At 35.8% G+C, this 24,933-nt stretch overlaps 1 protein-coding gene across 1 annotated transcript in view; it reads right to left on the reverse strand.

Annotated features, from left to right (window-relative positions):
- The window catches only part of ARMC4 (armadillo repeat containing 4), a 202,643-nt gene that overhangs the window by 82,563 nt on the left and 95,147 nt on the right, over positions 1-24,933 (reverse strand). The window lies entirely within an intron of this gene.

Below are 24,933 nucleotides of genomic sequence, written 5' to 3' on the forward strand. Positions count from 1 at the left end.
TAGTAACATCTATATACTTTCCAAAACAAATATTTATGCCTCAAAACTGTGAAGTTACCTTTTTTATTTGGTCTATGTTTAATTGACTTACCTTACTGTATGACATATTTTAAACTAGCCCAGTCCTAATCTAGCATTAGGAATTAAAATCATTACACCACAGTGCACCCTTTGTTAGGCACGGATAACACGTAACTTGTTTTCCATGTGGTCCCTTCCCAGCAAGACTAACATTGCAGACTGTGTTATAATTACTTAAACACACTGTAATCAAAATACCTTCATGACTAGCTGAAAAATGAATTATCATCAGAGTCATCCCCACACCATCTGTCTTCTGTTTATATATCAGTCAGTCCAGAGAGCATAACCTTGCATTAAGGTCCACTGAGTACTTGCAGTTGAGAAGGTGGTCAAACAAAACTTAATATCCTTTACAAACATGGCTTTGTTCAGAAAGATATGTTAAACTCAAAGCAGATGAAAAAAAGATAAAAAACATCAAAACTTCTTTGATTTTTAATCTGAAGCTGAGTTAAACACATGTAGTATTTAGTCACAGACAGAATAAATACTACCAGCTTAGAATGCCATTCAAATTCTTTTTTGAAAATTGACATAAAGACGACTACATTTCTTGATTATCTGAGATGAGTTTGCCAGGAGAAAAATGTATTATTTCAAAGGTTCCAAGTATGATATCAGTTTTGCATAACCTTATAAAATAATTGGTAATGCAAATAGCTTACAGTAAGACATAAACTGTCTCTTTAGAAAACTTTTAGTAAGAAAAATGTACATTGAGAAAGTATTTTAACACAAAGTTCAACTTTAGCTTTCTAAACCTAAAGCTTGCCAATATCTGTCCATTTTTCCACTGATAGAAAAAGTCTGATTTCTCAACTGATTGGGAAATGTAAAGAAAGAGACTGAGCACTTCACAATCAAAGATTTACTTTACAAAGTTAAACAATCTTACTGCTTTACATATACCACTGAAAGCATAATTGATGCTGATCCTTGGGTCTCTGTATTTATTCACATGCAATTTCTCAATGAACTATAGGTCTGTCCTACCCCCCTGCAAATGTAGCAGTAAAATCTGCATTAGTAATATTTAACTGTACAGTGCTGGACATAACTTGACATAGAGCAGAAATTATTTGCATGACATAACTTTCCAGGGTTGTTTTTTTTTTTATGTTTATTTACTTTTGACAGAGAGAGAGCTCATGTGAACAGGGGAAGAGCAGGGAGGGAGGGAGACAGAGGGTCTGAAGGAGGCTCTGTACTGACAGTAACAGCGGAGAGGCTGATGTGGGGGTCAAACGCACTAACGGTGAGATCATCACCTGAGCTGAAGTCGGATGCCCAACCGACTGAGCCCCCTCATGCATCCCCCAGATTTTCTTAAAGAAGTAATTCAGTGTGGACCCCCACCGCAAAATTTCACAATTAACTATAAAAATTTACTATGAATTGTAAAGCTAGATCTACTGTCTCCGACCATTACCTGAAGCTCTAGGCAACTCAGTGGCTGCAGGGTGGTAAGGGATGACGATTGTGACCCCATTAACTGATGCCTTAAAAGACTCAGCACAGCACAGAATAGTAACCATAGATGAGGAAAACATGATTGAAGCACATTTGCAAACACAGGAACTAACAAAGTCAGCGGGTAGCAAACCTCCAGGTTTAACTTGTCCTTTCAATTTCCCTTATTCTCTGTTTCTAGTTATTTACTGCTGATTTTTACTTCACAGTAAACCAAGTGTCTGCCCCTACTTCCCCCTTCCTCCTGTCAGCACCCTAAGTCTGGTCTTTACCACCTCACATCAGGATGGCTGTTGTAGTTGCACCCTTGGTTTGGGGGCTTCAATTTCTCTCAGTTCCATCCATCCTATAAATTCCTGTGAAATTAATCTTCCTAAGGGAGCTTCTGGAGCTTCTGTAATAGCTCCTTGAGGGCATGGCCCCAAGGATATTCAGTCTGTCAATCACACCACCGAGCACATTCAATAAATGCTTGCACTGCCAGGAGAAACTTTCCAATGGTTTTTTTAATTGCCTGTATGGTAGTGAAACTATGATTCCTCACCAAAACCAATAATATATCTAGGAATAAACCTAACTAAAAAGGTGAAAGACATATATTCTGAAAACTGTATAACCCTTATAAAAGAAATTGAAGAGGACACAGAGAAATGAACAAGCATTCCATGCTCAGGGATTGGAAGAACATAGTTAAAATGCATATACTACCCAAAGCATTTTACACATTTAATGCAATCCCTATCAAAATACCACCAGCATTTTTCACAGAACTAGAACAAATAATCCTAAAATTTGTATGGAACCACAGAAGACCCTGAATAGCCAAAGCAGTCCTGACAAAGAAAAACAAAACTGTAGGCACCAGGATTCTGGACTTCAAAGCTATATTACAAAGCTGTACTCATCAAGACAGTATGGTACTAGAACAAAAACAGACACTTAGATCAGTGGAACAGAATAGAGAACCCATGGGGCGCCTGGATGGCTCCGTCGGTTAAGCCTCCGGCTTCGGTTCAGGTCATGATCTCACAGTTTGTGGGTTCGAGTCCCGTGTCGGCTCTGTGCTGACAGCTAGCTCAGAGTCTGGAGCCTGCTTCAGGTTCTGTGTCTCCCTCTCTCTCTAACCCTCCCCTGCTCATGCTGTCTCTCTCTGTGAGTGAGACCCTAATCCTAACCCTAATTCTCTCAAAAATAAATAAAAAACATTAAAGAAAATTTTTTTAAAAAGGATAGAGAACCCAGAAATGGACCCACACCTATGTGGTCAACTAATCATTGACAAAGCAGGAAAGAAATGTCCAATGCAAAAAAGACAGACTCTTCAACAAATGGTGCTAGGAAAACTAGACAGTGACATGCAGAAGAATGAAACTGGACCACTCTTATACCATACACAAAATAAATTCAAAACGAATGAAAGGCCTAAATGTGATACAGGAAACCATCAAAATCCTGGAGGAGAATTCAGGCAACCACCTCTATAACCTTGGCCAGAGCAACTTCACACTAGACCCATGACTGAAGGCAAGGGAAACAAAAGCAAACATAAACTATTGGGACTTCATCAAGATAAAAAGCTTCTGCACAATGAAGGAAACAATCAACAAAACTAAATGGTAGCCTACTGAAGGGAAAAGATATTTGCAAGTGAAATATCTGAAAAAGGGTAAGTATCCAAACCCTCTGAAGAACTGATCAAACTCAATGCCCAATGCCGGAAGCCAGTTTCTGAACTCAAAAGTTGAGAAAAAAATCCCCGTGTGAGGCAAGGCAGGTTTGCAAGGCCTCCCACTGTCAGATGGTGACTGGCATCTACACCCAGTCAACCCCCACTCAATTTCAGCTTGAGCACGGACCCCCAAGGTGCCTGACTGACTGATATCAGGAGTGGCTTCCCTTCTTATGCTAAAAATATGTGAATTGTACCTTATGAAAAAGTTTCTTCTTTTGTGATTATAGGAGAAGATATTACATTTCTTGAGAAACCTGTTTTTCTTTTCCTCGAGAAAACAGGCTATTGACCCCTGCTCACTAAAGAACCAACTCTTGCCTTGCCTATGCTAAAAACATTGCTTTGTATTTGAATGCTAAAGATACCTTCCTTACCCATGTAATAAGCATCTAGTCACCTACTTCAATCACTATTGATAAAGATTATGCATGAGTCTTCTACCAATCTATGTCCTGGGAAATTTTTACATGCCAAAGAATTTGTCATCAGAAATAATTGTCTACGTCAATTTCCACTTCTGTTTTGTACCCCATACATTTTTTTCAATAAATAAAGCTGACTCTCCAGTCAGAGCAAAGATGCCTGCCTGGTGATCAGAAGGAAGCCGAGGCTCTCTCACTCCCTTTCGCCAACACCATCTATCCTTCAGGGAGCCCTAGACCTGCTGGAGCTGGGCTCTGGTAACCCATAAAACAATTAACCCAGTTAAAAAGCAGGCTGAAGACATGAATAGACACTTTTCCAAAGAAGAGATCCAGATGGCCAACAGACACATGAAAAGATGCTCAACATCACTCATCATCAGGGAAAAACAAATCAAAACCATGATGGGAAACAACCTCATACCTGTTAGGATGGCTAAAACTAACAACACAACAAACAACAGGTATTGACAAGGTTGTGGAAAAGGGGGACCCTGTTGCACTGCTGGTGGGAATGCAAACTGATACAGCCACTCTGGAGAACAGTATGGAGGTTCCTCAAGAAACTAAAAACAGAATTACCCTATGATCCAGCAATTGCTATTAAGTATTTAACCAAAGGATACAAAAATACAGATCTGAAGGGGAACATGAACCCCAATGTTTATAGCAGCATTATCAACAATAGCCAAACTATGGAAAGAGCCCAAATGTTCATCAACTGATGAATGGATAAAGAAGATGTGATATGTATATCACACCCACATATATATATAATGGAATATCAGTCATCAAAAAGAATATCTTACTATTTGCAATGATATGGATGGAGCTAAAATGTATTATGTTAAGAGAAGTAAGTCAATCAGAGGAAGACAAATATCCTATGATTTCACTAATATTTGGAATTTAAGAAATAAAACAGATGAACATATAGGAAGGTGAGGAAGAGGAGAGAGGGAAACAAACTATGAGAGACTCTTAATGATAGGGGACAAACTGAAGGTTGATGAGGGCAGGTGGGTAGGAGATGGGCTATATGGGTGATGGGTACTAAGGAAGGCACTTGTGATGAGCAGTGAGTGTTGTATATAAGTGATGAATCCCTGAATTCCACTCCTGAAACCAGTATTGCACTGTATGTTAACTAAATAAAATTTAAATTAAAAAAAAAAACCCTGATTCCTGACCTCAGTATTTAACATTTCCAATGCACTGATTTATTCCTCCCAATTCCTATATTCAGGCATTTGCTCATACACTCTTGGGCCATCTACTAAACACTAAGTACTTAGCACATAGAAATAACAGATACAGTCAATTCTTATTACTTGGGGTAGTTATGTTCTATAAAGTCACTAAGAATAGGAGATTACTAAACACTGAACGACTGGTCTTGGGGGAAACACAGAATTTTGATCCTGAAAGCTTCTGGTCAGAACATATTTATCAACAGATCAATCTATAACCATGTTTTATGTGTGTTTCTATTTAAAGCACCTTATTGACATACACTGTTGATTCATTAACACAGAACCAAACTCTGGCCAGCAGAACTGCAGTTCATCCTGAGCAAATCCTACCTAACACATATTTTACCTGTAAGGCACATCACAACCTTCTTGCACTTGGGAACATTAGACTAAATAGCTCTTCAGCATTCTATTTAGGGGCCATTTGAAACAGCAAAATAACCCACCAAAACACAGGAGTGTGAAAATGTGGCACTACACAGACTGTAAAAAGGACACTTGTTTGTAGTATGAGAATTGAAACAAGAAGGCAGAGCCTGGCTTTGTTCAGCATCAGCTGGATGGTTGCATGAGGTGACTCAGATCTTTACCTGCCCCACACATGCAAAATTGCTATAAAGTATTGCTTTGGGGGTTACAAATGAATCCCAGCAGGGATATGAATTCTCAAATACAGTATTTACAAATATTGAGGATTGTAACTGTCTTTCAGGGAAGTATGGTCTAGTGAGAGAAATAAAGAAATCATTATAAGTGATTATAATAAATGCTACAATACATGTGTAAATGGAGTTCCATATGAACACAAAGGGGAGACAAGAGTTTATGCACAGGCTACAGAAATGCTCTCAACTAGAAGCCTTTCCCTATGCCAGCCCCATCTTTTGCTGTAATAGCCCACCTATAAGCTCTATACCAAAACCTCTCCATAAATGCTCTGGCTTCTCCCTCCATAAGCCTCTTTTGAGTTTTGTTGTCCCCTTTCTGGTATTCATGACACAGTGCTTTGCCTTGTAGTGATGTGTGTATGCTTCCCTCCCCATTAATATTATCATTATTGTGTAATTTCTTTGACAGCAGGAGTCACGTACTGCCCATGCTTCAGGCATGCTTACCCCAGTCCGGGAAACATTGGTCAAATGAACCTGAAACAAGACAGTCTATGTGTAATGAATCAAAAATCTCTTCCAACACAAATACATTCATTTTTAACCTCATTCTTGCAAAGTACCTGTTCAAGTTCTAAATCTAACTGCTAGAGTAAGTTTTCATTTGAAGTTGATTTAAATAAAAAGTACACTTTCATAGAATTTCTTTATAACTTAACTTTATTGCTCCATTGTGACGGGTCTATCTCCTTTTGTATAGTTTTTAAATCTGATTAGCATCTTGCTCTGAATTCATTTTTAGTACTATGTAAGCTCTTTCCATTTTGTTATCAATTGAATTTTACATTAATTCTTTGACACTGTAAACACAAAACTGAATTGTGTTTGCAAAATCTTCAACTTCATCATAGAAGTCAAACTGTGTGGCTGGCAGAATAATAGTTCTAGAAAGATGACTATGTATCCATATTCTGGCTATTAAATCCAAACAAACCCTAAATGATGTAACTGCTTGTTACGTTTCTTAAGTTTGTTGTTGTTGTTGTTCTCATAACCTTTGCCAAGACTCTGAAGAAGTCTGGCTGGCTTGCCTGCCCATTGAGGGCACGTATACGAACAACAGCGAAGAGTCTGTGCCCGCGTGGTAGGCACAGCCAAGGTAGAGTTTCTTTCTGGCAATGCCGAGGCAACTCGTTTGAAACCATAATTTTGCATGATTTCTAAAAATTTCACAATTTTCACTGAACATTACACTGATAAATTTCTGATAAATACTAGTATAGGACACTGACTTCGGCTAAATGTGGTTAGCCTGGGAGAACACAACATTCTTATACCATATGAAAGGAGGCAACTGAGATCCACAGGTTCTGAAACCAACTTGGCAATCCAGTAAAAAAGGAAACATGAAAAGGACGTCAGAATTAAATGGTCATCGCTCTGAAAGGCTATAATTAGAAAAGAATTTTACTCCTTTATACAGATTCTCAAAGATTTTATGTTTCTATCTCTATTATTTTAAAGATCTGATGGGAGACCAAATTTGAAGAAAAGAAGGGAATGTGACAGCATCTCTGGAAAGGTATGTCCCAGAATTTCTTGGCTCTGGTAACACAGGGTGATGATCTACCCTTTTATAGTTGTGTAAACAATATGATTAGAAAAACTCTAGAAACATTTTCTTAGAAAAAAATAATTATTATAGTAAATATTAAGAGAGTGTCTGTCAAGCACCTGGGAATTTTTGAGGTGCAGAGGAATTTTGCACTTTGAAAGTAAACAGAAATCCCTGCTCTCGTGGAGCTAATATTCTTTTGGGAAAAGACATACAACAAAAGAGAAATAATCTGCATATTGTATAAAAAGTTGAAAAATGAAACAAAGAAGTGTGGTGGGATTGAGGTGCAGGGTGCAAGGAGAGTGTCCGTGCGACAGGGAGATGTGGCAGTAACCCTGGTGGGAAGGGAAGTTGGGACGGGCCTATGGGAAGGGTATTCTGGTAGCTGGTGCAGTCCCTTGCTTGGAGAACTAGTCATTGTTAGTAAACATTAAATGAACATTACTCAGTCATCACTTCATTCATCAGATATTAGTGTTGGGTCTTAGAGAACATCTACTCTAACACTTGTACCACATAATGAGAAAACAGAAGTAGAGTGCCTAACCAACTCAGTATATGTTGGTTGTATAAGAAAATAAGACATACTTTATCTGTTCTTTCTTCTCTGTAAAAAAAAATGCACATGATCTAGACGACTTCATTAAAAACAGCTGAGGTACGATTTGCCCAAAACAGACAGCAAAATGGACCAATGCCAATGTTCGTATTTATGGTCACCACAGTGATAAGACACATATTCCCCTCATTACCCCTTCTGTTTTATAATCTGTCTTTTAACCTCAGTATATGTGATGGAACTTCTATGTCAATGAATATGGATTTATAGTAACCATTTTTAATGAATAGATAGTATTGCCGTGTTTATGCACCATAATGTATTTAACTGTCCTTTATTAATTGAAATTAAGTTCTTTCTGGTTTTGCATAATAATGGAATAGAAATAACATTGCAAAGGCCACCCTTGCAGCCTTTTGCAATGCAGTGATTATCTGCTAAGGACAAAAATACTGGGAAATGTAATTACTAAGTAAAGATTCTATGTATTTTAATTTTTAATACATAACAGGCTGTTCTCCATAAACGTTATATCAATTTGATTCCACATACACAGATCTTAAGAATACCAGTCACCGGCATCAGCTACTATCTTGATTTTGCCACTAAGTACAAAAACTTTACTTTTTCATCCTAATTTTTTCTCCTTGTCATTATGGAAATTTTTAAATATACTTAGAGTTTTTAATTGTAAAATAAACACCAATAGACACAACTTTCAAAACCTAACATGTTTGTGTCATCTACCAATGTAAGTGTTCATTTTGCAAATAAGTTAGAGTTATCATACAAAGTCACAACTAAAATTTTCAAATTTTCATCTTTTAAAACAAAGTGCAATCTTTTACACAATCATTGTACGACTGTTACATTTGAGAAACTTAAAAGTAGTCCCCTAATATAATCAAATATTCAGTTCATATTCAAATATTTCTAAATGTTCTCAAAATCTCCTTTATAGCTTTATAACCAAAACCCAGTTTCAAACAAAGATCATGCACTGTAATTTTGATACATCTTTTTAGCCTCTCTTATTCTAGAACACCTTTATTGTACTGACTCTTTAGAGATCAAGTCCCATAATGTGTTTGTCTTCCTCAAGGTGTCATTAAATTTTTCCTCAATTCTTTGTCTTCTATAAACAGGAGACTAGAACTAAAATCTGAGTTTGATTCAAATTACATCATTTATTCATCAGAATAAATGTTTAATCCTTTCCCTTTAATTACTAAGTTGTTGAAAAAGGAGTTACTGTAATGGTTGTTTCCAGTGGAAGCAAAGGAGATTTTTCTCCTTTCTCTCTTTTCTACTCTTCCTCAGTATTTTCAATCCTATGTAATTAAATCTATCAATTATCTCCTTTATGATTTTGAACTTTAACTTATGCTTAAAATAGCAATCCACACCACAAGATAATAAAACCGGAATATTTCTTCTGTTCTCTTATAACTTACTTTATACTTAAATCTGTTAATCATCTGAATTTTCTATAAGAAGGAAGTAGGTATCGAGTTTTTTTTGTATGGTCACTCTATGATAATATTCTGAATTAATTAAAAATTAAAGTTAATTAAAAAGTTTTTATGTATGGTGGTTTGTCTCCTCAGGCAAGGGAAACAAAAGCAAAAATGAACTATTGGGACTACATTAAACCAAAAAACTTTTGGACAGCAAAGGAAATCATCAACAAAACAAAAAGGCAACCTACCAAATGAGAGAAAGTACATCTGATAAAGGACTAATATCCAAAATATTCAAAGAAATATAACTTAACACCCAAAAACCCCACAAATACTCTGATTAAAAATAGGTGCAGTAGCTGAATAGGCATTTTTCCAAAGGAGACATTCAGATGGCCAAGAGACACACGAAAAGACTCAATATCATCAATCATCAGGGAAATGCAAGTCAAAACCACAATGATCCATCACCTCATACCAGTCATAATACCTTAGATTTTGATATGTAGTTATATTGATATATAGTGATATAGATAGAAGTAGAGATATACATTTAGTACATCTATTATGTTCCATTAATCTCTCCATACATACACAATTACTTGTTTGTTTTTAATAGTATGAGTGTAAGTTCTAGTGACTGAACGATAACCTACCAAATGGATATCCTTTAATTGTATAAAATAATTTGTTGTTTCCTGATTAAGAGGCACTTATATAATTTGACTAAGATTATATACTTTTAAAAAATGTTTATGATTGGATTCAGAAGAAAGAATATTCTGGAGCCTGAGACACAAAACTATTCATAACAACAACAAAAACCAAATGAAAATTCTACACTTGAAAACTGCAGTGTAAGAAATGAGGAATTTATTAGATGGGCTTGATAGCAAACTGGAAATAGCAGAGAAAGGAATCTGTGAACTTAAAGAAAATAAAAGGAGAAATAAGGAGAAAAAATAAAAAATAAGGAGAAAAATTAAAAAAAAAGAGTCCAATGTCTGTAGAATATTATTAAATGAAATATGTGTGCAATTGGAGTTTCCAAAAGAGGAGAGAGAGGAGAGAATGAGATGACTGAGAATATTCGTGAAGACAATGACTGAGGTCTTTCTAAAATTGATGGAAGACCTTAATCTGCAGCTCAGTGAAACCTACACTGAATAAACATGCAGAGAAAACCACCCTGAAAAGCATATCGTAATCAAACTGCTGAAATTCAAAGATAAGGAGATCTTAAGACTAGCTAAAGAAAAAAGATACATCAGGTATAGGAAAGTATAATAAAAACAAAAGCTGACTTCTCACAAGAAACAATGAAAGCAAAAAGACAAGAGAATGGCATTTATAATATACTGGAATAAAAACAGCTGTTCTTCCAAACCGAGTAAAGATATCCTTCAAAAAGAATGGTTAAAGCCCCTTCTCTGTGCTACCTGAATAAGTCAGCCCCGAAATTATTATGTGGGGCAGAACCATGTAGACACCCATGGTAGAAGGTAAAAGTGGCGCCGCATGGGGTGTTAGAGCCCAAGACGATGAAGAGGGAATCTCTAAGTGTGGCGTGAAACAGGCATGGGGTATCAGATCCCTACCTGATCAGAGCATTCTCTAGGGGAACAACGCAATGTGAGAAGACAGACCCCAGCAGAAGGACAGCCCCCCTGAGAATCAGCCTGTTGTGTAACGTTGAATAACCCAGAACAGGGTGAGGAGGGTAACAACACAGTAGAGCAGCCTGCCATGCAAAATCAGAATCTGAGCAGGTGAGCAGTGAAGACATACAAGAGGAAGGTGGCCTGGCATTGGGGACCAAAGCCTGAATAGCACAGAGAGAGGACACAGGAGCCTGGGCAGTTCAGAGTCTTGAATCAGAGCTAAAGCAGGGTGAGGATGGCATCTGCGAAAGGGGCGAGATGGGGGCGAACACGGAAGACTGGGTATACACAGGGAGCTAGGTCTAGTATGAACAGATGGGAATCAGTTTCTTACTGTCAATGGAAGGAACTAAAAAGATATGAAGAAAACTAGAAATCAACAAATTTACAACCATGGTGGACAATTTTAACATCCCTTTCTCAGGAGCTGATAGGAAAAAAATGTGTAAAGGTACAGAAGACTGAAAAACACACATAACCAATCTTACCTCATCAACATCTCAAAAACACTACACACAACAACTACAGAACACACATTTCCCCCCTATGCAAATAAAATATTTACAAAAATGGACCACATGGCCAGGTCACAAAGCTAAATATGAAAAAGTTAAAATCTCAGAGAATATAGTCTCTGGCATAGTTTTAAGCTAGACATCGATACCCAAATTAATGGAAATTAAGCAACACTTGTCAATAATAACCCTTGGGCCAAAGAGAAATCACAAATAAATTCAGGAATTGAATAAAAAGAAAACACAGAATATTTATGGGATGAGATGAAACAGTACTTAGAGGAAAACATAGAGCTTTAAATACTCATATTGGCAAAAGAACTGACCTCTAATACCACAGTGTTTACTTCAAGAGAATAGAAAAGCAGCAAAAACTTAAATGTGAGATAAGTAAAATTAATAAAAATAAGATGAGTGCTACTGATAAACCACTAATGCAAGGGTTGACAACTTTTTATACAAAGAGACAGAGAATATTTTAGGATTTGTAGGCAACATATGATCTGTTTCATATTCTTCATTTTGTTTTTGTTTTGTAAACATTTAAAAATATAAAAACCATTTTAGCTCACATGTTATTAAAAGACCATGAGCTGCTTCAAAGAGACTGATCAAAAAGAGACACATGGAGAGAGAGAACACAAATTAGTATCATTACAGAAACTACAAGCGGTAAAATGATAAAAATAATAATACAAGGATGTTTATAAATAACTTTGTGCCAATTAACCAAACAAGTGAAAACAAATATATTCATTGAGAAACACAAATTACCAAAACTGACCCAAGAAGACATGGAAAATCTAAATAATACCATACTTATTAAAGACATGTAACTTATCTTTAATACTCAAAAACAAATAAATCACCACCAACAAAAACCCTTTCCACAAAGAACTCCAAATTGAGATGGTTGTTTTGCTGGTAAACTCTACCAAACATTTAAGATAGAAATAATCCTACACAAACCCTATTAGAAAATAAAGAGGAAAGATGATCTTTCAACTTGTTTTATAAGGCCAGCATAACCCATATACTAAAACTTGACAAAAATATTACAAGATTATAAATCAATATACATCATCAACGTAAACACAGAATACAAAACACGAGCTAATAAAATCCAAGAATACATGAAAAGGGCAATTAAAACATGACCAGAGTGATTGTTTCCAAAAAATGGAAGGTTGACTCAACTTTCCAAAGTCAATTAATGCAACTTGCCTTGTTAATAGAGCAAAGAAAATTTATCTGATAATCTCAAAAGCTGCAGAAGCATCATTTGACAAAATTAAAAACCCACTTATGATTTAAAGAATAACCCTCAAAGCAAACTAGAAATAAATGGAACTTCCTCAATTTGATTAAGGTCATCTACAAAACCCTACAAGTAATAGCAGATGTAATGGTAAGAAATTGAATGTTTTCTCCCCAAGATCAGGACAGCACACGGATGTCTGCACTCACTTCACTGTAACAGAGGTCCTGGCCTGTGCAACATAGAAAAAGAAATAAAAGGCATAAAGACTGGTGGGAAAGAGTAAACTGTGATTATTTGCAGATAACATAATTCTATATGTAAAAAACCCTACAAAAATCTATAAAAATTATTAGAAAGAATAAATGAAGTTAGCAAGGTTGTAAGAATACTCAAAGATATATCTGAATATATACAAGTGTATTAAATAATCACATACATTCATTGCTATTAACAAATAACTGGAAAATGAATTAAAAACTATTACCAATCACAGTAGCATAAATAGATACCAAGAAAAAAATATAATGAAAGTTAACTTAGACTTCTATGTGGAGAGCTACAAAATATCGCTGAGAGAAATTCAAGAAGACTTACATAAGTGGAGACCTATACCATATTAGTGGATTTGCAATCTCAACATTGTTAAGATTGTCATTCTCTATAAATTGATCTATATAGATTCCTAACATTTATTATGTGGTAAAATGACCTAAAATTTTGTACAAAAAATTTCAGACAAAACAAACACATACTGTATGTTTCCATTTGTTTCCAAATAGAGGTAGCACTAAACTATACTCTATAGGGAAGCATCCTCAAGAACCAAATTATGAAAACAAACAAGATATGAATTACATAAAAGGCAAGAGAAGGTGGGGCACTTGGGTGGCTCAGTCAGTTAAGCTAGGGATCCAACTCTTGATTTTGTCTTAGGTCAGGATGATCTCATGCTTTGTGGGATTAAGTCCCAAGTGGGGGTCCACACTGACATTCTGGAGTCTGCCTGGGATTTCTCTCTCCCCACTCTCTGCTCTTCACCTCAAAGTAAAGAAATATACTTTTAAAAAAGGCAAAAGAAGACACTCTCCAGAGTGAAGAGAGGTTGCAGTGGGCACCCTACGGTAAGGAGGAAAACCAGGGACTTTTCAGAGTTATAACAATAATGAACTTCTTGGCTCGGGTTGCTGTTATAGAAGTCTAACTTTTTCAATAATTTACTAATATGTCCTTTTGCATCATGTACTTTCTTTTATACATTTTATATCTCATGAAATAAATGTTTAAAAATGCATTTTAACTTCCGTACACATACATGTTCTCTCTCTCACAGGAAATGATACTGAACAGCTCATTTAATTCAGCTATTAAACTAAGCACACACCACAACTGACTGGATGAAATACATAATGTGAATAAATAAGATCCACACATCTTCAAATTAAAAGTCCCCAGCTTGTTTTAAAATGAGAAAATGAAGATTCAGAAGATTAACTGACTCACGTCATTACTTTGCAATTGTCATTTTTGGTATCCCAGGTAAATTCATATGCTTTTAAAAGTAGGCAGATGAGAAACAATAGAAAAAAATGTGAAAGGAAGGACAAATATTCCTACTGATACAAGTGTATAAAACATCTTCTATTTCATGTCTTGCAGAAATCCTAAAAGGTCACAAAGACTGGTCCGGTGGTAAAAGGAATATTTGGGCAGCCACAAAGAGATTCAATCTCCTCTGTACACAAACAAGCATAGATTTACTTTCCCTCCCCGCTTCTAAAAAGAACAAATAAACCCAATGTAAAAATAAAGAAAAAACTATGTAAATGCAACATAATTATGTTTAAACCACAGAAGACAGGAAATTTAGAGTTACAGATTCCATGGTAAGTTTTAATTCTATCCTTGTGTACATGTTTTATAAAAGAGTCTTTCATTACATGATCACATAACACTATGCCATGTAACAATCAGTTCAGCAAATGTTTATTTTACAATGTGTGGAAGGAAAATATTTTATGGGATAAATTGTAGGAAATTAGTGCCTTATTTAGGTAGATTGTTATGTAAAATTTCTGAAAATCCTGGGCATTTATAGAATATTAATAGAAATACTTTTTTCTTAATTATCCTCTAAAGAACATGACATTTAACTCTTTCATGGGAAGGCATTTATATCTGAAAGCTGACCTTTAGATTTTAAGGTTATTTAAAATCTTTTTTAATGTTTCTTAATTTACTTCTAGGACAGAGAGAGACAGAGCATGAGCAGGGGAGGGACAGAGAGAGAGGGAGACACAGAATCCGAAGCAGGATCCAGGCTCCGAGCTGTCAGCACAGAGCCCGACGCAGGGCTCTAACCCGTGAACATGAGATCACACCTAAGCCGAAGTCAGAGGCTTAACCGAGTCAGTCACTCAGGCGCCCCAAGGTCATTTTAAAGTAATGAAAAACTTAGGGCATTAGGATTTTAACATGTGCTGACTCATGTATGCCAGGCATTAAAATTTTTTTAATGTTTATTTATTTTTGAGAGAGACAGACAGAACACGAATGGAGAGGCGGGGTAGAGAGAGAGAGGGAGACACAGAATCCGAAGCAGGCTCCAGGCCCCAAGCTGTCAGCACAGAGCCTGACACGGGGGCTCAAACTCAGGAACTGTGAGATCATGACCTGAGCCAAAGTCGGACACTTAACCAACTGAGCCACCCAGGTCCCCCATGCCAGGCATTTTATATAAAAGAACAGTAGAGACTCAAGTAAATCATGAAGACCGAGGAGTTCTTTAAAAATCCCCCCAATAGTTCTTATTGTTATTACTGGAGTTTGCTAGGGTTCCTAACAATTCATCTATCTGAAATTTGTCTTTTTCAAAAGGAAGGAAAATCATTTATCCTATTTTTCCTACTATAGCTATATTTCAGTTTAACCAAATAGTTAGCAATCAACTCTGAAATTAACCTAATTAAAAATGTTAGATTATAAAGACCAAAACCAAAATCAAAACCAAAACACCTCAAGGCCTACAGAACAAAAAAAGATCAAATAACTTACAAAGACAAAAGAATAGACTAGCACCAGACTTCAAAAAAATTCAAAAAGGTATTAAGTAAAATAATAGAGCATTTACTACTTTAATGAAAAAAGTGAAAACAAAAGATTTTATATCTAGCAAGTCTGCTCTCTAAGTATTTATAGGAAAATTGCTTCACTGAATACCTACATGTGCTTCTACACAGCAAAGGAAACAGTTAAATGAAGAGGCAATCTATGGAATTGGAGAAAATATTTGCAAACCATAAATCTGATAAGGATTAGAATTCAAAATATATCAGGAGTCCATATAACTTAGTAGCCACAAAATAAAACAAAACAAAAACAACATCCAACAGCAAACAGACAACTTGATTTAAAAAAGTAGGCAAAGTAGGGGCACCTGGGTGGCTCAGTCAGTTAAGCATCTGATTTCAGCTCAGGTCATGATCTCACTGCTCTTGGGTTCAAGTCCTGAATCAGGTTCTGTGCTGACAGCTAGAACCTGGATCCTTCTCTGGATTCTGTGTCTCCCTCTCTCTCCCCAGCCGCCCCGCTCTCTCTCTCAAAAAAAAAGGACATTTCTTTAGAAAAGACCTACACTACAAATGGATAACAGGTATATGAAAACGTGCTCATCATTACTATCAGGGAAGTGCAAATCAAAGCCATAATGAACTATTGCTTCACTCCTTATAAAATGGCTAGTCTCCAAAAGACAAGAGATAAAAAAATGCTGTCAAGGATGTGGAGAAAAGGGAACCCTTGCACAGTGTTGGTAGGAATGCAAATTGGTACAGTAATTATGGAAAATGAATAAAATTTCCTCAAAAATGAAAAATAGAACGATCATATGATCCAGCAATCCCAGTTCTGGGCATATATGCAGAGGAAATGAATTCAGTATCTCAAAGAGAAACCTGCACTCTGCTGTTCATTGCAGTATCCACAATAGCCAAGACACGGAAACAACCTTAGTGTCCACTGATAGATGAATAGAAGGAAATTGTGAGTATATATATATATATATGTATATATATATACACATATATAATATACAATATATACAATAATATACAATGGAATATTATTTGGCCTTAAAACAAAAAGAAATACTGCTATTTGTGATGATGTTGATGAATTTGGAAGACATTATGCTAAATGAAATAAGTCTGACCCAGAAAAGACAAATATTGCACAATATCACTTATATGTAGAATCTAAAAATGTTGAATTTTTATATCCATCGATAGATGAATGTATAAAGAAGCCATGACATATATACACAATGGGATGCCACTCAGCCATAATAAATGATGAAATTGTGCCATTTGCAACAACATGAATGGAACTAGAGAGTATAATGCTAAGTGAAATAAGTCAGATGGAGAAAGACAAATACCATATGATTTCACTCTTACGTGGAATTTGGAAAAAAATGAACAAAGGAAAAAAAGAGAGAGAGAGAAAAGAAATGGACTATTAATTATAGAGAACAAGCAGATGATTACCAGAGGGGAGGTGGGTGGGGGCATAAGTGAAACAGGTGATGGGGATTAAGGACTGTGCTTGTTGAGATGAGCACTCAGTGACGTACAGAATTGTTGAATCACTATACTGTACATCTGAAACTAGTAACTGGAACTACATTAGAATTAAAATAATAAACTTTTTTTTTAAAAGTTGAGGGGCACCTGGGTGCTTCAGTGTGTTAAGCGTCCAACTCTTGGTTTTGGCTCAGTTCATGATCTCACCCTTCTTGTGGATTCAAATTCTACATCGGGCTCTGCACTCATAGCGCAGAACCTGGAATCTCTCTCTCCCTCCCACTCTGCCCCCCCCCATGCTCTCTCTCTCAAAAGAAATAAACAAACTTAAAAAAAAGTTGAGCTTAGAGAAACAGAGTAGAATGGTGGTTGCCAGGGGCTGCATGGAGGAAATGGGGAGATGTTGATAAAAGGTACAATGTTTTAGTTATAAAGTGACTAAGTTCTGGAGATCATCTGTACAGCTTGGTATCTACATTGATAATAATCTATACTTGAAATTTGCGAAGAGAGTGTATCTGAAGTGTTCTTACTACACACCCAAAAACCTAGTAACTGTGTGAGGTAATACACTAATTAACTTGATTGTGGTAATTGTTACACAAGGTATATTATAACAAAACACCATGTTGTCCCCCTTAAATATACACAATTTTAAAAACTGTCAAATTATATGTCTAAAGCAGGATAAAAGTAACAACACTTTAAACGTTTAAGAACTTAGGGAATTCTGTACCTGTGAGTCCTTTTTGAAGATTCTACTAGAGGATGAGTTCCAAACAATTAAAATATGACTAAACTACAGCAAAACACCAATGTGTGTGTGTGTACACATATGTGTGTGTACATGCGTGTGTACTGGAGAAACATGTATGATTAAATAAGGGGGCAGGGTCAAGGGTAGAATAATAACGTCAAATTTTATATGTTATGACAAAGTAAGACACTTAAAATACACTTAAAAATGGGAGGAAAAGAAAGAAGGAAAGAGAAAAACAGAATATGCCCATTAACTACTATAGAGATAATAGGTTAGAGTTAAAAGATAACCAGTAAAGAGGCGCTTGGGTGGCTCAGTTGGTTAAGCCTCTGACGCATGATCTCAGCTCAGGACTTGATCTCAGGGTCATGAGTTCAAGCCCTGCCTTGTGCTCCACACTGCATATAAAGCTTACTTAAAAAAAAAAAAAAAGATAACCAATAAAAACAGAAACTAAACAGCAAACATCTACATAAAAGGAAAAAAAGAATTAGAAAAATCTACAGGTACAAAGACAACAACTAGAATAAAACAAAAATGCAAAGCTTTCTAAATATTATAAAATGAAAGAGCAAAGACCACAAATCTTATAGAAAAGTAGCAAACATTACAAAGTATGAATGATTATAAAGTAATACAACATTGTTGAGACCAAAAAAATCAAGCATATCAATAAGTGACTGCATTTAATTCATTAAAAGAAAAAGTATTCTTAATTTGGCTTACAAAGCAAGACCCATCTGTATACTATTTAAAAGGGAATACCTAAGAAAAAAAGATTCAAGAAAGACTAAAAATAAAGGGTAGACCAAGATATTCCAGGAAAATTAAAAAAAATAGGAAAGTAAGAGTAACGTTCCTGATATCAGACAAAGTAGAAATCAAACCCAAACTCATTAAACATAAAAAAAATAGCTCTTGGAATATTAAAAGCCCAAAGTCACAACTATTAAAAACATTCATGTACCACATAATATAGCACCTGCCTTTAAGAAGTAAAAATTATTATAAAATGTAAAAAGATAGAAGCACACTAATGGAAAGATTTTTATATACCATTTTCAGTATAAGACAGATGAAGTGCATAAAAAATAAGTAGAGACAGAAGAACTAAGGTACATAATAAAATAGATCAAACTCTACACTCTTCAGTGATAGGGAATATATTTTCATCCCAAGTAGCTATAGATGCTTTGTAAAAATTTACCTTGTATTAGCTCATAAGGAAAAAATCAGTAACTTCCATAAAAAGTAGAAATTAAAAAATCAACACACTCTGACCAAAACACAGTACAAGTTTGTCCAAAATTAGAGTGTTCCCATGAAGCCCTTCATTAGCCAAAAGGGCATCAAGCAAAGAATTAACATTAATTTATGTGAAAAAGTCTGAGCATTACCAGACCCCAAAAATAACCTCTCTTAGGCTTTTCTTTAAAAACATATTTTTAATGTTTTATTTATTTTTGAATGAGAGAGAGAAACAGCATAAACAGAGGTGGGTCAGAGAGAGAGGGAGATACAGAATCCCAAGACAGGCTCTAGGCTCTGAGCTAGCTGTCAGCACAGAGCCTGATGTAGGGCTCGAACCCACCAACCATGAGATTATGACCTGAGCCGAAGTCAGATGCTTAACTGACTGAGGCACCCAGGCGCCCCAAGGCTTTTCTGATACCTTAGGGCACATCTTGCTAACAGATTAACACAATTAATTGAGATAAGGCACAGATGCTCACAGATACAGTTCCAAAAACTATGGCAGCTAGGGCTATTGCAAAATAAAAGCTAAAAAGAAAATTTTTAAAAAGTAAAAATCTTGACATGTAGAAAATAAGTCATAGATATTTCTTAAAGGTTTTAGCTTCAATATTTTTAGCTGTTTGGAACTTTATAGTATTTTAATAGAAAATTACACTCCCCAAAACACAAATGCTTTTTGCAGTGTTGGGATTTCATATATCTGAAGGCTAGCTTACCTCTGGATGAATTCTATATATTTCAAATAGATATTCAGTCAGTAAGAGAAGAAAATTCATCACAAATAAATCTACGTTTTCATGAACTTGGTATGTGAGAATGAATACCTGTTGTTCCATTTTAGATCCTGGGGGAGGGAGTTCCTAAAAGCAGTCATCTGAAGTATGGAAAAAAAGTCACTAGAGTTTTGTGAAATCACTGGTTCCTTAAAAATCACTTTTGATGAAGTAGTCACACTGTTAGTATTACAGTGTTTCTTATTATTAAAAAAATATATATACATAAAGAAGGAGAATTGCTCAGCCATTCTATTGCACAAAGTTAATAAAACTGTGCTTGTGAGTATATGTTTATCCTGATATGTGACCTAAGTCTTAGCCACAGCCACAGACAAATCATTGAAACATAAAACTACTAGTCATTAAAATAGTTCCTAACCTATGAATTATATAAGACTTACACAGGGGAGAAGTATTTGTTTGTCATTTCCTTACCATTTAACTGAAAGCTCAAAGATGCAATAAATCCTACAAATCTAGCAATAACAGCCATGTCTGAAATATGATGCCAAGAGTAAGGCTGTTTGGATTCCTACCAAACCTAAAACACTGTTTTCTGAAACTGCTTTAGTGTGTTTGTAAAAACATTTGCAGAAAACCTGGATTTATAAGTACAAAAGGATTCATCAATTTCCTTGTTGCCCAAAAAAGGACAGTTTTGTCTTTATCTTATGAGGCCTTCTTATAGAATTTGACAATTTTGAACACTTTTTTAAACAATTTCTTCCCTCTTTTTCTTTTTTTAAAAAATTTTAACATTTATTTATTATTGAGAAACAGAGAGAGTCAAAGCATGAGCAGGGGAAGGGCAGAGAGAAGGGGAGACACAGAATCTGAAGCAGGCTCCAGGCTCTGAGCTGTCAGCACAGAGCCCAACGTGGGGCTTGAACCCACAACCTGTGAGATCATGACCTGAGCTGAAGTCGGATGCTTAACCGACTGAACCACCCAGGCACTCCCTTAACTCTGCTTTTTCAATGACTTGTTTAATTTCTTTCCCTCATAACTCTCTGGCTGATCCTTCTCGGCTACTTTATAGCTACTTCCTGGGTACATTCATTTTCCCTAAAAGACTGGGTTCAGTAGGATTCTGTTCACTTTGCTTTCCCTTCCTCATAATCCCTCACATATAGCCATGACTTCAGTTTACAAATATTCATAACACTATGTCTAACCTGTATCTCTGTCCTGAGCTTTAGACACAAATATCCAATGGACTGGTTGCCATCACACTCAGATGTGTCAAAGGAACCTCAGATGAATTCACCATCCATTCGTTATACAGTAAATGTTTGTTAGGTGCCTACCTGAAGCTTAGGACTGCATTAGGCACTATAATGATGAACAAATTGACTTTGTCTCTTCCCTAGTGAAGTTCACTCCTCCTTCACTGGTCCTGCACCTATATTCCCTATATCAGTAAGTGGCCCCATTATCGATCTAGTTGCCGAAGTTGGAAACCTAAATATGCATATATCAAAGTAACATGCTGCACATATATCATAAACAGATACAATGTGACACATCAAATGTATTCAATTAAACAAAAGAAACCTAAGTATCATCCATCTCTCCTCCTTCTTTAGAACTCATGTTCAGTAATTCACCTGGTTTTGTCCATTCTTTCCCTTTATATCTCTCTTTAATCTGTCAATTTCTTTATTCTTTATTATATTATATTCCACTGGCTTAGTTGAAGCCACCTTCACTTCTGGCCTACAATGATCCCTTAACATGTCCCTCTGTCTCAAGTTACTTAATTAAAACCCTTCAGTAACCTTCAATCAACTTTAAAACAAAACAAAAGCTTATTCACATGATACAAGGATGGGAATTATAATTGCCTTCTTATATGTCAATGCCACACCTTCCAAGCTCCTTAACTGTAGTTGAGTTTAAAGTGAGTTAGTCACCATGTAGGGGCCGCTTGTTCTCAATTTATAGCAAGTTAAATAACACGTTAAGTTTATGTAAGAGAAACACAGAAAACAAGGAACTCATCTACAGAGGAGTGCAGACGCTACACAGTCTGAGTTTAATTTTCTATTTATGTATTATCAATTTAAAATTGTTAAAGCTACTGCTACATGAACAATACTAACCAGCATTTACCCAGCACTTACTATGTATCAAGCACTTTACACATATTAGTTCACAGAATCATTACAACAACCCAATGAGACAGGCACACTTAATACTCCAATTTTATATATACGCGGTAACCAAGGCAGCAAGTAGTTAATAATTTGCCAAAGGAAATAAAATTAGTAAGTGGTGAGACTGGCCTCCAGGCAATGGTTTTGAATCAATGTTCTTAATCATTATTCTATACAGAATAAAAGAAGATTATGTAAGCCATTCAACAAGAACTTTGGTTTTGTAAAGATGATACATATTCGTCATATACATGTATAGAAAAATACAAAGAAGGAAATAAGAAATGATCCCAAATCCTACTATTCAGAAATAACAATCATTGATAATATGATTCTGGACATTTGTTTATGACTTAAGCTGGATAACAGGATGGATGGATAGGTAAGAGGGATAAATGGATAGGAACATGATAAACAAATAGATAAAAGAATATTGTATACAATATCTGCTGATTTTTATGTGAAAGATGATGAAATTTGCACACTTGCATCCACCTTGCACTTAGTTTTTATTTTTGTTGGTTTTATTATTGCATTATCATCAATATTTATAAAATGTAGATAATTCCCCTAATGATAACTCCTCCATTATTTTCTTAGTTTAATATTTAAATAAATTCAATCTCCACTGATACCTTTTAGCCATATTTTTTCTGTTTTCAAACACTTTGAGTAATTTCTTGATTGATTTTTTATAATTGATAGTTTTTTCAAGAAGAGCTAGTACTGTCGTCACTAATTCCTCATGAATTGAGAATGTGCTACTACCTTCAGACTTGAAGAACAATTTGGCTGGATGTGAAATTCTTGGGCAATATTCTCTTTCCCTCTGAATGTTAATATGAAAAAGATTTTGGGGCGCCTGGGTGGCTCAGTCGGTTAAGCGTCTGGCTTTGGCTCAGGTCATGATCTCACAACTGGTGGGTTCAAGCCCCGCATCAGGCTCTCTGCTGACCATTAGCTCAGAGCCTGGAGCCTGCTTCAGATTCTATATCTCCCTCTCTCTTTGACCCTCCCCTGCTCTCACTGTCTCTCCCTCTCAAAAATGAATAAAAAACATTATAAAAAAATTTTTTTAATATGAGAAAGATTTGATCCTTCAATCAGTGTCTTTTGACTTTAACCAAAGCTGTGGAGAAGTATGAAGACATTCTGTTCTCATGATTTGTTCTTTTGCCTAGATATACTTACTTTTTTCTTTACTTTTGAAATGCAAGTAGATTTATCAGGAAGCATTATGGCTGGGCATTCTGTATCAATATTACCAGGGTCTTTTTGGTTCATTTGACCTACAGATTCACACAAAAATTTTTCTTCTATTGTATCTTTTGGGTTTTTTTAATTTAATTTTTTTTGAGAGAGCACAAGCAGGGGAGGGGCAGAGAGAGATGGAGACACAGAATCTGATGCAGGCTCCAGACTCTGAGCCGTTGGCCCAGAGCCCTCTATGGGGCTTGAACCCACAAACTGTGAGATCATGACCTGAGCTGAAGTCAGACACTTAACCAACTGAGCTACTACCCAGGTGCCCCTATTGTTTCTTTAATAAAATTACATTCTATTGGTTCCAACCTCTTCCTACAGCATACCCATTACATTTGTGTTGGATCTCCTTGGATTCCATATTTATCAATTTCCCTACTATAATTTTAGTATATTTGTCTTCATTTCATTTTGTATTTTCTATACATTACATGCCTGTGTTTTCAGTTGTGTTTACTACACTTCTTTTGCATCTATTCAGGCTTTAAGTTTAACCATTTTTCTATTTCTCTTTTGAGCTCTATTTGCTTGTCACAATTATTTAAGTTGTCTAATACAGTCTTTTAGTAAAATTTTATATGATTTCTTTTGGCTCTTTTATTAAGAGGGAGTATACTGCCTTAATAGCTTTGTGATTGTGGGGAAAGTATTTTTCTGAATCTGTTTCCTTTTATGATGGAATTACCTCAAGCACAGTCCTACAAAAACCTGCAATTCTCTTTTCCTTGTGAACACAACTCTTCCATTCAGTACTGAGCATTCAAACAGTTAATCTGGCTTACTCCCAATCTCTAAAAATTTATAGCTTCATTGTGTTGCAATCCCGCAATCATCATCTCTAGTATCCTTTTCACTCTAAAGGGTCACCAGCAGTCTCCTTGGGCTAGAAGAGTATTGTAGACAATATAAAATGACATCTCCATATGACTTTTCCTTAGGCTTACCTTCTGCTATTTTACAATGCAAAACGAGGGCTCTGATGGGAAATTCCTTGCTTCTTCCAAGGCCCATTTACTCCCCTAGTCTCTGCTATGTAAAAAAATTGGCTGTGCCTTTCATGACCGTGACACTCATTTGGAGGGAAATCTCAAGATAGGAAGCAGCATGTGTTAGCTGTCAGCATATTACACACAGGTTAATAATTTACCTGCCTTTTGCAGGTGTGTTTCACATTTAAGATTTGGAATTGTGGACAAATCCTTGTTTGGGAGAACATGCTTTTCCTTCCTAATTCTGTTCTTTCTTGAGGTTTTCAGATTATCAACCAGAAGTTAAGCCTTTCATAAAATTATTCAAATTAGTACTGTGTATTTACAAATAAATGTTTACATACTGCCAATTCATCACCTACTCTAACATTTTAAAATTGCTTGTCTGTCTCCTCTACTCGGTCAAAAGGTCTTTGAGGCCTGTTGTCTGTCACTGAGTTGTTCTTTTTCTCTCATTGCGTTTTGTTGCCTCAAAACCTACGTTAAGATTCAGAACAATAAAAGTGTTTTCT

This window comes from Suricata suricatta, chromosome 10 (assembly GCF_006229205.1).
Source record: "Suricata suricatta isolate VVHF042 chromosome 10, meerkat_22Aug2017_6uvM2_HiC, whole genome shotgun sequence".
Classification (NCBI taxonomy): domain Eukaryota; kingdom Metazoa; phylum Chordata; class Mammalia; order Carnivora; family Herpestidae; genus Suricata; species Suricata suricatta.